Here is a 15,623-nt window from a genome sequence, read left to right on the forward strand (position 1 = left end):
AACTGTTAGTCTCATGATGCATAGTCTGTCGGAATAGTGGTGTTTACCTGTTAGTCTCATGATGCACAAGTCAGTCGGAATAGTATGTGTTTACCTGTTAGTCTCATGACGCATAGTCAGTCGGAATAGTGGTGTTTACCTGTTAGTCTCATGATGCATAGTCAGTCGGAATAGTGGTGTTTAACTGTTAGTCTCATGATGCATAGTCAGTCGGAATAGTGGTGTTTAACTGTTAGTCTCATGATGCATAGTCAGTCGAAATAGTGGTGTTTAACTGTTAGTCTCATGATGCATAGTCTGTCGGAATAGTGGTGTTTAACTGTTAGTCTCATGACGCATAGTCAGTCTGAATAGTGGTGTTTAACTGTTAGTCTCATGATGCATAGTCAGTCTGAATAGTGGTGTTTAACTGTTAGTCTCATGACGCATAGTCAGTCTGAATAGTGGTGTTTAACTGTTAGTCTCATGACGCATAGTCAGTCGGAATAGTGGTGTTTAACTGTTAGTCTCATGATGCATAGTCTGTCGGAATAGTGGTGTTTAACTGTTAGTCTCATGATGCATAGTCTGTCGGAATAGTGGTGTTTAACTGTTAGTCTCATGATGCATAGTCAGTCGGAATAGTGGTGTTTAACTGTTAGTCTCATGATGCATAGTCAGTCGGAATAGTGGTGTTTAACTGCTAGTCTCATGATGCATAGTCAGTCGGAATAGTGGTGTTTAACTGTTAGTCTCATGATGCATAGTCTGTCGGAATAGTGGTGTTTAACTGTTAGTCTCATGATGCATAGTTTGTCGGAATAGTGGTGTTTAACTGTTAGTCTCATGATGCATAGTCTGTCGGAATAGTGGTGTTTAACTGTTAGTCTCATGATGCATAGTCTGTCGGAATAGTGGTGTTTAACTGTTAGTCTCATGATGCATAGTCAGTCGGAATAGTGGTGTTTAACTGTTAGTCTCATGATGCATAGTCTGTCGGAATAGTGGTGTTTAACTGTTAGTCTCATGATGCATAGTCAGTCGGAATAGTGGTGTTTAACTGTTAGTCTCATGATGCATAGTCTGTCGGAATAGTGGTGTTTAACTGTTAGTCTCATGATGCATAGTCAGTCGGAATAGTGGTGTTTAACTGTTAGTCTCATGATGCATAGTCAGTCGGAATAGTGGTGTTTAACTGCTAGTCTCATGATGCATAGTCAGTCGGAATAGTGGTGTTTAACTGTTAGTCTCATGATGCATAGTCTGTCGGAATAGTGGTGTTTAACTGTTAGTCTCATGATGCATAGTCAGTCGGAATAGTGGTGTTTAACTGTTAGTCTCATGATGCATAGTCAGTCGGAATAGTGGTGTTTAACTGTTAGTCTCATGATGCATAGTCTGTCGGAATAGTGGTGTTTAACTGTTAGTCTCATGATGCATAGTCAGTCGGAATAGTGGTGTTTAACTGCTAGTCTCATGATGCATAGTCAGTCGGAATAGTGGTGTTTAACTGTTAGTCTCATGATGCATAGTCTGTCGGAATAGTGGTGTTTAACTGTTAGTCTCATGATGCATAGTCAGTCGGAATAGTGGTGTTTAACTGTTAGTCTCATGATGCATAGTCAGTCGGAATAGTGGTGTTTAACTGTTAGTCTCATGATGCATAGTCTGTCGGAATAGTGGTGTTTAACTGTTAGTCTCATGATGCATAGTCTGTCGGAATAGTGGTGTTTAACTGTTAGTCTCATGATGCATAGTCAGTCGGAATAGTGGTGTTTAACTGTTAGTCTCATGATGCATAGTCAGTCGGAATAGTGGTGTTTAACTGTTAGTCTCATGATGCATAGTCTGTCGGAATAGTGGTGTTTAACTGTTAGTCTCATGATGCATAGTCAGTCGGAATAGTGGTGTTTAACTGTTAGTCTCATGATGCATAGTCAGTCTGAATAGTGGTGTTTAACTGTTAGTCTCATGATGCATAGTCAGCCGAAATAGTGGTGTTTAACTGCTAGTCTCATGATGCATAGTCAGTCGGAATAGTGGTGTTTAACTGTTAGTCTCATGATGCATAGTCAGTCGGAATAGTTGTGTTTAACTGCTAGTCTCATGATGCATAGTCAGTCGGAATAGTGGTGTTTAACTGTTAGTCTCATGATGCATAGTCTGTCGGAATAGTGGTGTTTAACTGTTAGTCTCATGATGCATAGTCTGTCGGAATAGTGGTGTTTAACTGTTAGTCTCATGATGCATAGTCTGTCGGAATAGTGGTGTTTAACTGTTGGTCTCATGATGCATAGTCAGTCGGAATAGTGGTGTTTAACTGTTAGTCTCATGATGCATAGTCTGTCGGAATAGTGGTGTTTAACTGTTAGTCTCATGATGCATAGTCAGTCTGAATAGTGGTGTTTAACTGTTAGTCTCATGATGCATAGTCAGTCGAAATAGTGGTGTTTAACTGCTAGTCTCATGATGCATAGTCTGTCGGAATAGTGGTGTTTAACTGTTAGTCTCATGACGCATAGTCAGTCGGAATAGTGGTGTTTAACTATTAATTTCATGATGCACCAAAGGTGCAATCTTAGCCCACATTAAATGTAAGAAAAAAAAAGAATCATTATTAAAACATCGTTAAGCTTGGGGGCTTATAACGCTACAATATGGGGTTCGACACCCGCCATGGACAAAGCTCAGATATCCCATTGTGTACTTTTGCTTTTAAAAAACAGTAAAGTCTCTAATGCCACATTTTTTTAGAATACATGTTTCGTGGTACATAAAATACTAAAACCTGAATTCAATACAAAACTCGTTCCATGAGCATCGCTAAAGGAAATGACTTTTTTAATATCCACATGAAAATCCGTCACGTTTTTTTATACACCAGTCACTGCCTAGACACATGCGGAAGAAAAATCCGGATTGGCGTGACTGAATTGTAAAAGTTCAAAAACTTAATTAAAATCACGGAACCAAACAAATAGACTGACTGTTTTCAGCAATCTTGTAAAGAACAGAAGTTACACAAACAGACTGACTGTTTTCAGCCATCTTGTAAAGAACAGAAGTTACACAAACAGACTGATTGTTTTCAGCCATCTTGTAAAGAACAGAAGTTACACAAACAGACTGACTGTTTTCAGCCATCTTGTAAGGAACAGAAGTTACACAAACAGACTGACTGTTTTCAGCCATCTTGTAAAGAATAGAAGTTACACTAACAGACTGACTGTTTTCAGCCATCTTGTAAGGAACAGAAGTTACACGTTCCCTAGTCTAATACAGTTGTATATCTAAACAACTACAGGTTGGAAAGTTTTAGAAGTCGACCAATTTACTACACAGAATACGAACAAAGTAAATCGCTGTATCTCAGAACGGCTGGTGTAGGTATTGACACGTTGTTCTCTGCTTTATTAGTACAAAAGTCTAATACCCATACCATCCATTCTGAGATGTATATTTATTTCACGTGAGTTTCTCGTCATCAATAAAGTAAATCACTCCTTCATTTAATCTAACTACAATCTATTTTTTTTCTCGGATAAATACTATCTACACTGACTCACGTTTCTTCGTTCTAAGACCTAAAACTATGTAATGGGCTAACTGTGCTCTGTAACCGTTGGTACAGAACTCCAACCTTCGCGTTATAAGCCCTCACATTTACCATTAAGTCTCCGTTTGTCTGCGAACCTCTTCCACAATTCTGTAACTAGAAGAACCAAACTTGGCAGAAAGACTCAGTGTGGTCCCGTGGGTGCAGCGCGAGACTCTAGCCAATGGTGAAGGTGGAAGGGGGGCTATAATAATATGTTTTAGGGATAGAATAATCGAAATATAGCATCATATGTCCCCCCCCTCGGGACGCCAAGTTTGAAACTAGCGGGACCAAACTTGGCGCACGTGCTAGGTACTAGGCTAATGTCCTAACGGTGTTTTTAACAAGTGATCTTAATATATTCATTCGGCGCCCACAACAGGCATTTTATGTCAGTTTAATAATGTGATAACCAGTATTAATATCAAATAATCGTTTTGTTCTACACTTCCTGTTCAATACACGAACTTATTAACCGGTAGCAAAGCTTGACTATCATTTTCATGGAGAGACTGCAGATTAAGTATCACCTTCCAAAGTAAACACGAGAACCGATTTGTCATTGTCTTTATGTAAGCCATACCAGTCTCGGGGATTTCCGCCCCTCATTAGTAATCCTTGAAAAGACCAGGTTGAAAGATTAGACTTCGTATAGTATTGGAGTGGATGTTATATATATGATATTTTACTACCACGGTAAACCAGTAATTATAGAGTAATTTCAATAACACTCAGAATTGATGGTACTGACTCAGTGTTGTGAATTATTTAGTTAGACAAGCTGGTTAAAACCCTGAAAAAGAATCTAAAATCAACCTTCTAAAACGTTGTAGGGTTGTCTGGGTTGGAAACAGTGTAACAGCTGTTAAAGTAAAGTGTGGATTGAAACGTTGTAGCATGTGTACGAATAAATTGTGGATTGAAAACGTTGCATCACATGAGGAGGTCAAGAAATCTGAGTTGGAAACGTTGTAACAGGTTTTAAAATGAAAACAGAGTTGAAAACGTTGTTACACGTGTGAAGGTAAAAAAGTCTGGACTGGAAACGTTGTACCAAGTGTGAAAGTAAATAATTTTGGATCAGAAAAGTTGTAGCTTGAAAAATCACAGCACGTGATGTTTCCCTAAGTTCCTACTTATCAAAACGTTTCCTGCAACTGACTCGTAGCTTCAAATAAAAATTACACAGATTTTGGATTAATGGTGAAAATAGTCTAAGATGTTTTATATCTAACCTGAAAACCATAATAAGGCGAACTGGAATATTTAACAAACACTAATACTGATTTTATATAAATGTTACCACCTAGTAACTACATTGACTTGATCTAATGATGTAATGACGTTTACCAAAAGTTCCTCCAAATAATAATAGGAGAGTTTACCTGTTGCGTTCTTTATTTTAAGACTTGTGTACAGAGACAAGACCAAATGTAGGTATAGAAACACAGACTGGTGGAAAATATATGAATTAATATCTTAAGCCTTGTAATAAATACAGAAGTAAAGCCACGTTACGGTTAGTTTACAAAACAATGAACACGTGCGCCATCTCTATCAAATACCGTTTCAGTGACCGGCCGCTCAAGGTCACAAACAAATACTCTAATGTTTTATTCCAGACACGAGTCGTACTGCTATACTGGTGTGTCACTGCAGACACGAGTCGTACTGCTAGATTAATGTGTCGCTACAGATAGGAGTGTAGTGTTACACTGGTGAGTCACTGCAGACACGAGTCGTACTGCTATACTGGTGAGTCACTGCAGACACGAGTCGTACTGCTAGATTAATGTGTCTCTACAGATAGGAGTGTAGTGTTACACTGGTGAGTCACTGCAGACACGAGTCGTACTGCTAGATTAATGTGTCGCTACAGATAGAAGTGTAGTGTTACACTGGTGAGTCACTGCAGACACGAGTCGTACTGCTAGATTAATGTGTCTCTACAGATAGAAGTGGAGTGTTACACTGGTGAGTCACTGCAGACACGAGTCGTACTGCTAGATTAATGTGTCGCTACAGATAGGAGTGTAGTGTTACACTGGTGAGTCACTGCAGACACGAGTCGTACTGCTAGATTAATGTGTCGCTACAGATAGGAGTGTAGTGTTACACTGGTGAGTCACTGCAGACACGAGTCGTACTGCTAGATTAATGTGTCTCTACAGATAGAAGTGTAGTGTTACACTGGTGAGTCACTGCAGACACGAGTCGTACTGCTAGATTAATGTGTCTCTACAGATAGAAGTGTAGTGTTACACTGGTGAGTCACTGCAGACACGAGTCGTACTGCTAGATTAATGTGTCGCTACAGATAGGTGTAGTGTTACACTGGTGAGTCACTGCAGACACGAGTTGTACTGCTAGTTTAATGTGTCTCTACAGATAGAAGTGTAGTGTTACACTGGTGAGTCACTGCAGACACGAGTCGTACTGCTAGATTAATGTGTCTCTACAGATAGAAGTGTAGTGTTACACTGGTGAGTCACCGCAGACACGAGTCGTACTGCTAGATTAATGTGTCGCTACAGATAGGTGTAGTGTTACACTGGTGAGTCACCGCAGACACGAGTTGTACTGCTAGATTAATGTGTCGCTACAGATAGAAGTGTAGTGTTACACTGGTGAGTCACTGCAGACACGAGTCGTACTGCTAGATTAATGTGTCTCTACAGATAGAAGTGTAGTGTTACACTGGTGAGTCACTGCAGACACGAGTCGTACTGCTAGATTAATGTGTCGCTACAGATAGGAGTGTAGTGTTACACTGGTGAGTCACTGCAGACACGAGTCGTACTGCTAGATTAATGTGTCGCTACAGATAGGAGTGTAGTGTTACACTGGTGAGTCACTGCAGACACGAGTCGTACTGCTAGATTAATGTGTCGCTACAGATAGGAGTGTAGTGTTACACTGGTGAGTCACTGCAGACACGAGTCGTACTGCTAGATTAATGTGTCGCTACAGATAGAAGTGTAGTGTTACACCGGTGAGTCACTGCAGACACGAGTCGTACTGCTAGATTAATGTGTTGCTACAGATAGGAGTGTAGTGTTACACTGGTGAGTCACTGCAGACACGAGTCGTACTGCTAGATTAATGTGACTCTACAGATAGAAGTGTAGTGTTACACTGGTGAGTCACTGCATACACGAGTCGTACTGCTAGATTAATGTGTCGCTACAGATAGGAGTGTAGTGTTACACTGGTGAGTCACTGCAGACACGAGTCGTACTGCTAGATTAATGTGTCGCTACAGATAGGAGTGTAGTGTTACACTGGTGAGTCATTCTAGATGCGAGTCGTAGTGCCATAAGCAACAGGTTTACCATTTACACATTTTGGTTGTGAAGAATATCTGATCATTCGACAGTGCAATACTGCCACAAGTAAACTGATGACTGAAGGACGTTGTTACGACCCCTCCCTAGGTACAACATTCATGGACAAATTGTTTGACAATTTAGAGCAAAACATGTAGAAGAAAAGAACGTTCACAGCTTTCTTAGGATACTGTAAGTTTGTAATCCAATCACTTAGGTCAATCCTGAAACAAACCCAAGCCAATCAGGAGGAAAGCCTTCATCTACCAACTAAACGCTACGGTTAATATACATAACTGTCTGGAGCATTTATCTTAATAAAAACATTAATCAATATTTTAGAATAGAGAGTTTCATCAACTTTGACGAGTTCGTTAGTTCAATACAATTATATGAAACAATAATAACGTTTACTTACCTTTCACATCATATAATGCAAACTTAACAATGTTTACTTCATTATCTGGACCTTTAACAAGGCTTTATTTATTTATCTAACATAATCTATTGGAAATTTAACGACATTCAACTATTTATTACACTAAAGAGTGGAAAAACAGCAAAGTCCATTTGTTTATTAAGTAATTAGTGGAAAGACAGCAGAGTCCACTTGTTTATTACAGTAATTAGTGGAAAGACAGCAGAGTCCACTTGTTTATTACAGTGATTAGTGGAAAGACAGCAGAGTCCACATTCAATATTTACACTGAAGAGCAAGACTCGTATTTTATTTAATTGTGTGAAACTGCTGGTTTTTGCGACTGGTATTTTGTCTAACTGTGTGAAACTGCTGTTTTGTATAACTGCGTCAAACTGCTGGTTTTTACGACTGGTATTTTGTGTAACTGTGTGAAACTGCTGGTTTTTACGACTGGTATTTTGTGTAACTATATTAAGATGAACATTTTCTCGGTACAAATTTTATAAAATCTTAACAAGTGTGGTCGAACATATATAGTACATTTCATACGAAACTGAAAAAGGGATTTTACTCTTAGAAAAGTAAAACAGACTTCCACACTACTTATCACATTTAGTCTAAATAGGAGTTAGTCAGAAAAACTGTATTACCATTCGATAATTGCGTTGTAAATTAGTAAACATGACGCAGGTATATAATTTTGATGTATGGGCCATTAAAAACAATCAAACTTACCTTCAAGATGTAGCGATCCGATGTATCATTTGGTTTTAATCATTTCGAAAGTAGACTTACTTTTGAGGTCTACAATATAATCTGATGTTCTGTTTACGCGACGTATTTCAATATATATCTAACGCTCAGCTGGACTTTGTTTTATAGATCGTGAATTCACGCAATACTGCTCGTGTTATGCGCGTGAGCAATATTAATGTGAAACTTCATTGGCTGGTGAAGTAAACTTATGGATAAACAGGAGGTTTAGTTCGTTATACTGACACAATTTTGCCAGTGGCGTATTTAGGTAGGGGCTAGAGGGGGCTCAGCCCCAGGGCCTGTGATCTTCAGCGGGTCCAATGATAATTTTATTCTAGCGTAAACTTACATGGGATGTAGAGCCCACAAAATTATTAGCCCCTGAGCCTACACAACCTCAAATCTGCCACCGAATTTTGCATAAGCAAATCGGTATGTCATGTGACAACCACAGCCAATGTATAGTCGCGGAGGAACGACAATGTTGACATTACGTAGGCAGGGTGATTCCTCCAATAATTGATCGCATTTGAGAACGGAATGTAACAATCCTTTCTGACACGAAATATTTATATACTAATATCATAAAATACGTTCAGAAAAGGTATTTGTACTTAGCTGAATTGGAAAAATGAATATAATCACTTTGGAGAACCAGAACCATCCAAAGAGAGACCTCCAACAAGTCGTACTCAAGCAAGCCGTGGTAAGCAAAGTACAATTTCTTATAACAAACGAATATCTTAAACAGAAAGGTCAGTGGAAAGAAACGTTCAAGAGATCCAGGCAACAGTATGCAACATAATTAAGAATGATTATTGTCTGGAGGAGCGAGAAAAGTCACGTGCACACAAGTTGTTTCTACGACTTGTCAGTTTAATAACAGTTGCATACTTCAAGCAGCTGTAAAATAAAACGGGCATTTGTGCTATTCCATCCAATCCAACTGTTGAGCAGGGAAATAGTAAGCATTCGTCTTCGTATACAAGAAGCATTATGGAAAGCATGCAGGAAGTAGTGGTGTGCTTCTGACGAAATAGCCTTGTAACGAAGCCTTTCGCATTTGAAACTACAAGCTGTTATAAAGTTGAAAGAACGTGGAGAACACGACTATATATGATCAGTTGAAACGCTGATGTAGAAATTGAAAGTTAAATCATTTACGTTTGTCGTAATCAGAAAACTAACCACACGTCGAGAGTAAAAGTTGTTCGATTTTGTTTGTTTCTTTCCATATGTTAAATAAGCGTTCATTCAGTTTACACACGAGCCCAGTAGATGAATAAAATAAAAGTAAATAATAGTTTTAATTCCAAACCTTTCACATTTTTCTATTTGATTTATTTATAAATATATTATTACAGTATTCATAATACCTCACCAACGCTTGTATAAGCTTTAAGAACATAGTGTGTATGCTTAAAGTATGGTGACTTTATATAAAGATGTAGTGGCGACTGGTGTGCCTCCTGTAACCTGCTTTCAATATCCAGTTCTTATACAGAGTTTCACGTGGTTAATTAACTGATTATCATTGGCTGCAGAAGCATCTTATGTGCCGAAATGGAAAGGTCATGTGTCAAAATAGGAATGTAACTTAAGAAATGGATTTTCATATCAGCCTTAGGGTGGTTGTTGAGGCCCAGCATAGCCAGGTAGTTAAGGCACTCGACTTGTAATCCGAGGGCATCGGGTTCGAATCCCCGTCACATCAAACATGCTCGCCCTTTCAGCCGTGGGGGCGTTATAATGTTACGATCAATCCCACTGTTCGTTGGTAAAAGAGTAGCCCAAGAGTTGGTGGTGGGTGGTGATGACTAGCTGTCCTCCTTCTAGTCTTACACTGCTAAATTAGGGACGGATAAGGCAGATAACCCTCGTGTAGCTTTGCGCGAAATTCAAAACAAACAAGGGTGGCTGCTGGACTGGAAACTTCACTTGAGTTCATATAATAGTGACGGTCTTTCTGTTTTTATTGCATTTTTTCATAGATGGAGCTAAAGCACTTTATGAGATATATAACTTCTGTATGACTTCTCCACACTATGTGTAAGTTGTGTTATAAAAATTTAAGTTTTTTTTTGTTTTAATATAAATACGTTGCGCCATCTGTGAGTGTAATTAACTTACATCAAAGATAACACTATGTAACAAAATTTTTACTTTTTTTGTTCCTGGGCAGAAAGTGTTATTTCCCAATTGCTTATGCCTAAAGTAAATGGGAAAGACCTATTTTCTCTTCAAACTTTGCTTTTGTGACCTGGCTAATGAAATTTTCAAATTTACCCATTTTACAGAACATTCCAGGTAGATTCAGTGCTGAATAGCTGATAGAGAATTTTCTCAAACTTACAAGAATTTTGAAGAACTTTCTAAAATGTTGTAGAACTTACGAGAATTTTCTAGAACCTTCCACAGTAATATATATATATACAGGGCTCACCACACACCACTAAAGTTTAGTTCTAGCTGCCCAAGTGAACACATAGACCTATCTGATTTTATCAGAGGTGGCATCAAGAAGCTGCAAGCATTCTCCAGATGAATTCTGCCATGTATGTGGAAAATTTATCAAGACAAGAGTGAAGAAGTACTCTGTGACAGTATCTACTAAAATACCTACAAGACATATTTTGGAATGCCTGTCAGGAATCAAGACAAACCCTGGATACCTCATTATACCTGTGAGCACTGCATAAAAACTCTAGAAGGTAAGACGGACAATTTTGTTTGCTTGATTTGTAAGATTTTATATTATACAAATGTTAGACCTTTTACATTTTAAATATCTTTTTTTTTATTTCCAATAGTATAGAAAAATATCACATATAAAATATTTTGCATGAACCTCTCACACATTAGTTGTGGATGAACTAAATTTATTCTTTATAATAATTTTATTTTGCTATTTTGCAGGATGGTACAGAGGGGAAGAGAGAGCCATGAAGTTCTCTATTCCAAGAATTTGGTGTGAACACACTGACCACTCAAACAATTGTTACTTCTGCATGGTGGACCCTTCCATCATCCAGTGCCACACTGCCCTGAGCTCCTTGTACCCACTCTACCAGAGAGAAAGCAGCCATTTTCAGAAGAGAGCAGCAAATCAGAAGAGGAGGTAGACGTTTAAGATCCAGATTACAATTTCATAGGTGCAGCTGGAGAGAGAAACCCACTCTACACCAACCAAAGAGACCTCAATGACTTGATCAGAGATCTTGGTCTAACAAAGTCGAATGTCGATTTACATTACAGTTGCAAATCTCAAAAAACTATTCACTTCTAAACATTTTTGCATAACTTTAGTATAAATACATGCAAATCTTGATTCATATGTTGTTTTATTCAAACCTTATGTAAATGAAAATGTGCAAATTTGCCTGTTTTTACGTATAAAATAGGTTAGTTTCTAAATTTCATTATCCAGGTAACAAAAGCAAAGTTTGAAGAGAATAATGGCCATTTTCTGTACTTTTACAACATAACTAATTAAGAAATAACGCATACTATCCAGGAACAAAATTTGTGTTACATAGTGTAATAAATGCTCAATAACAACAATAATGGGAAGTATAGGAACTGTTAACCAACAGCGTGTCCTTGTTCCAAGCTATCATGTCATAAAATTTGCTTCAGATTGGTCCAGTAACTCAGTTGTTAGATAACAGACAAACAGACACAGATACTTTGTGCTTAATATATATATACAGACACACATATATTTAGACAATACAAGGCTAGGATCCATTAAGACATTTACAACATTACAGAATAAAATTGGTTGACCTTACTAAGTTACATGGTATGCACTTTTATACACCATTTTTTCAATGTTTGAAATTCGCTGCTAAACATAATGCAACTATCTGAAAATAGCTTCTAGAATTTCTCTGTTGTTTACATTTAGAGACTAAATTATTAGTTATTTACTGTTTACAGTTAGAGTTTAAATTCTTAAAGTTATTTACTGTTTACAGTTAGAGATTAAATTATTAGTTATTTACAGTTTACAGTTAGAGATTAAATTATTAGTTATTTACTGTTTACAGTTAGAGATTAAATTATTAGTTATTTACTGTTTACAGTTTGAGACTACATTATTGGTTATTTACTGTTTACAGTTTGAGACTACATTATTAAAAGTTATTTGTTGATTACAGTTAGAGATTAAATTACAGTGGAACCCCTCTAAGCGGCCACCCATCAAATTTGGTCACCCCTTGAAAGCGGTCATTCAATCAAAGTCCCTTTTTTGTTTACATAATCCTTAATTATGTACAGTGGAACCCCTCTAATCAGGCCAGTTTGTCTCAGTCATGAGAGTGGTTGTTTTAGAGGGGTTCCACTGTATTAGCTATTTACTGTTTACACTTTGAGATTAAATTCTTAAAATTATTTACTGTTTACATTTTGATACTAAGTTCTTAAAGTTATTTACTCTTTACATTTTGAGACTGAGTTCTTAAAGTTATTTACTGTTTACATTTTGAGACTGAGTTCTTAAAGTTATTTACTGTTTACATTTTGAGACTGAGTTCTTAAAGTTATTTACTGTTTACATTTTGAGACTGAGTTCTTAAAGTTATTTACTGTTTACATTTTGATACTAAGTTCTTAAAGTTATTTACTGTTTACATTTTGATACTAAGTTCTTAAAGTTATTTACTCTTTACATTTTGATACTAAGTTCTTAGTTATTTACTGTTTACATTTTGAGACTGAGTTCTTAAAGTTATTTACTCTTTACATTTTGATACTAAGTTCTTAAAGTTATTTACTCTTTACATTTTGATACTAAGTTCTTAAAGTTATTTACTGTTTACATTTTGATACTAAGTTCTTAAAGTTATTTACTCTTTACATTTTGATACTAAGTTCTTAAAGTTATTTACTCTTTACATTTTGATACTAAGTTCTTAAAGTTATTTACTCTTTACATTTTGATACTAAGTTCTTAAAGTTATTTACTCTTTACATTTTGATACTAAGTTCTTAAAGTTATTTACTCTTTACATTTTGAGACTGAGTTCTTAAAGTTATTTACTGTTTACATTTTGATACTAAGTTCTTAAAGTTGTTTACTGTTTACATTTTGAGACTAAGTTCTTAAAGTTTTTGACTGTTTACATTTTGAGACTAAGTTCTTAAAGTTTTTGACTGTTTACATTCTGAGACTAAATTCTTAAAGTTATTTACTGTTTACATTTTGATACTAAGTTCTTAAAGTTATTTACTGTTTACATTTTGATACTAAGTTCTTAAAGTTATTTACTGATTACATTTTTCAGACTAAACTCTTATAGTTATACAGTTTACATTTAGAAATTAAATTTGAGTTATTTATTGTTTACAGTTAGATTAAAGTTATTCATCGTTTATAGTTGGAGTTATCAGTTACAAGATTAAATCTGATTTGTAATTCTTCAGTAAACCCTAACTGATTCAAAGCTACTCCTTAATCTCTTACTAAAACTTGTGCGTGAGTAATAACAACTTTGGTTAGTTACCACATCAAAATTGTGGCAGTTTTTTTGGTTTAAACTTAGTTGACCACAAACAGAAAGTTAAGGGCAAATATAACCGAGAGCATTCAGAAATTCCTTTGTCTCTGTTACTGACCTGCTACCAGACTCCATATTTAAACTGTTACATCCATTATTATCATTATTGACCTGTCATCAGACTCCATATTTAAACTGTTACATCCATACTATCATTATTGACCTTCTCCTACACTTCTACAGATGTTAAGCTGCTCGAAAGCCAACAGTCTTTGTTTGTTTTTTGAACAGCACTAGTTAAGTTTATTATGTTTACTGTTTATTACTTTGTATACATAACGTGGATTTCGAGGTATTGTTTTACTTACGGCCAAAGTTGTTGAGAATACTGATCTGGTTGGTAAATGCTTTCGGTTATTGTTTGATCTCATTTTATAGTTTTAGTTAAGAGTGATATACTGAATTAGTTACAATAACTGTTTGGGTCAGTTATGATCTATTTAGACTGAAGGAAATACTCTAACAAAAACACATTTTACTAAACCTTAAGTAGAAACACACCTTGAAACAAAACATACTCTCTGACCAAAACACAATCAACCAAAGTATAAGTCCTACCAAAAAGAATCAAACAAAAACACCCAATCAACCAGATACACAGCCCAAACCAATACAAGCCTCCAACAAGTAAATCATTCGGTGTCTAGTGTCTTCCGATTACAACATTAATGAATCTCAATGCAAATATACTGTCAGTAGGAACATCTAGTTTTCTCAAACATAATATCAATGATATGTGGGACTTGCACTTTACTTCAGAGAACAATATGTCACATTCCTACTGTACCTCCTGGTGTTAGATTTATGAAATACAAGCTGAAATACGTGTCACCTGATGCAAAATATTTAACTTAATTTCAACAATGTAAGTTTAATAGCAATCACATATTTCAAAGTAATAACTCAGACAAAACATTTATCTCAAATTTTAAAACTATAACAAACTTTCTTCTTCATAAATAACATTTGTAGACTGCTTTCAATCTACTAACAAATATATATGTTACCACGTGTACACCAGCTGTAAAGGTTCATGTGGCTATGTTAAGTTTTCTACAGTTACTACATACATAATGTTACTGGCATTGGGTGTATACCATCACTGGCAGGTGATGTGGCTATGTTAAACTTATAGGTATATTTCTGTTATTTTGTATTATAATAAATTAACTTAGACAATGTTCAGGTACAAATAACAAAGTTGATTGTTATACCAATCATTATTTAATGTTATTCCTAAAACATTGTATTAAAGTTTGTGACTGTGTAAAACCATTAGAACAAGATAGTATTATGTCATTCTTTCCATTTAATGTTCTTAAACCTTCTATACCACAACAAAATGTTAACACTATGATAATTCTTTACTGGTTCTTGTTGATAACTGAATTAGCCAGAGTTAAAATACTTATTGTTTAGAATTACCATATACTTGTACCCAGGGTATGTTGTAAGGGTTCTGTTTGAATGAACATACTCATTAAATCTAGGGTTTGAAACAACTGTTATGCATTGTCTTAGCTGTATAGAAAGAAGCTAGCATGTGGTAGTTGTATATGATAGAAGAAATCAATTACTGTGGAACTGGACACTTTTCTGTCATTTGGTAGATGCTAGTTTATCTCCTGCTTCAGATCAGTGACAGTATTTCTTCTGTCCTGAAGGTTGTATAAACATAGATATTTAACATCAGTATAACTGAGTTTAGGTGTTCTACCTCTTCCTTTATTATTTTCAAATTCACCTGTCATATTCTAACGATCTGTGTTGTACTTGACAGTGTTTGGGGAACATTTCAAGTTTACAGTAGTTTGTCTCAAGAGTCCAACCAGCATCACATAAAGCCTTTAATGTGAACTCTCTGCTCTACTGGTAATTCTCTACACTTTCTGGACTGTGTCATGATAATAAAACTTAATATATAATCTTAAACATTGTTCTTATTAAGGTTTATTTGTGTGAAGAGAATTCACATAAAGGCT

This window comes from Tachypleus tridentatus, chromosome 7 (assembly GCF_004210375.1).
Source record: "Tachypleus tridentatus isolate NWPU-2018 chromosome 7, ASM421037v1, whole genome shotgun sequence".
Lineage (NCBI taxonomy): Eukaryota > Metazoa > Arthropoda > Merostomata > Xiphosura > Limulidae > Tachypleus > Tachypleus tridentatus.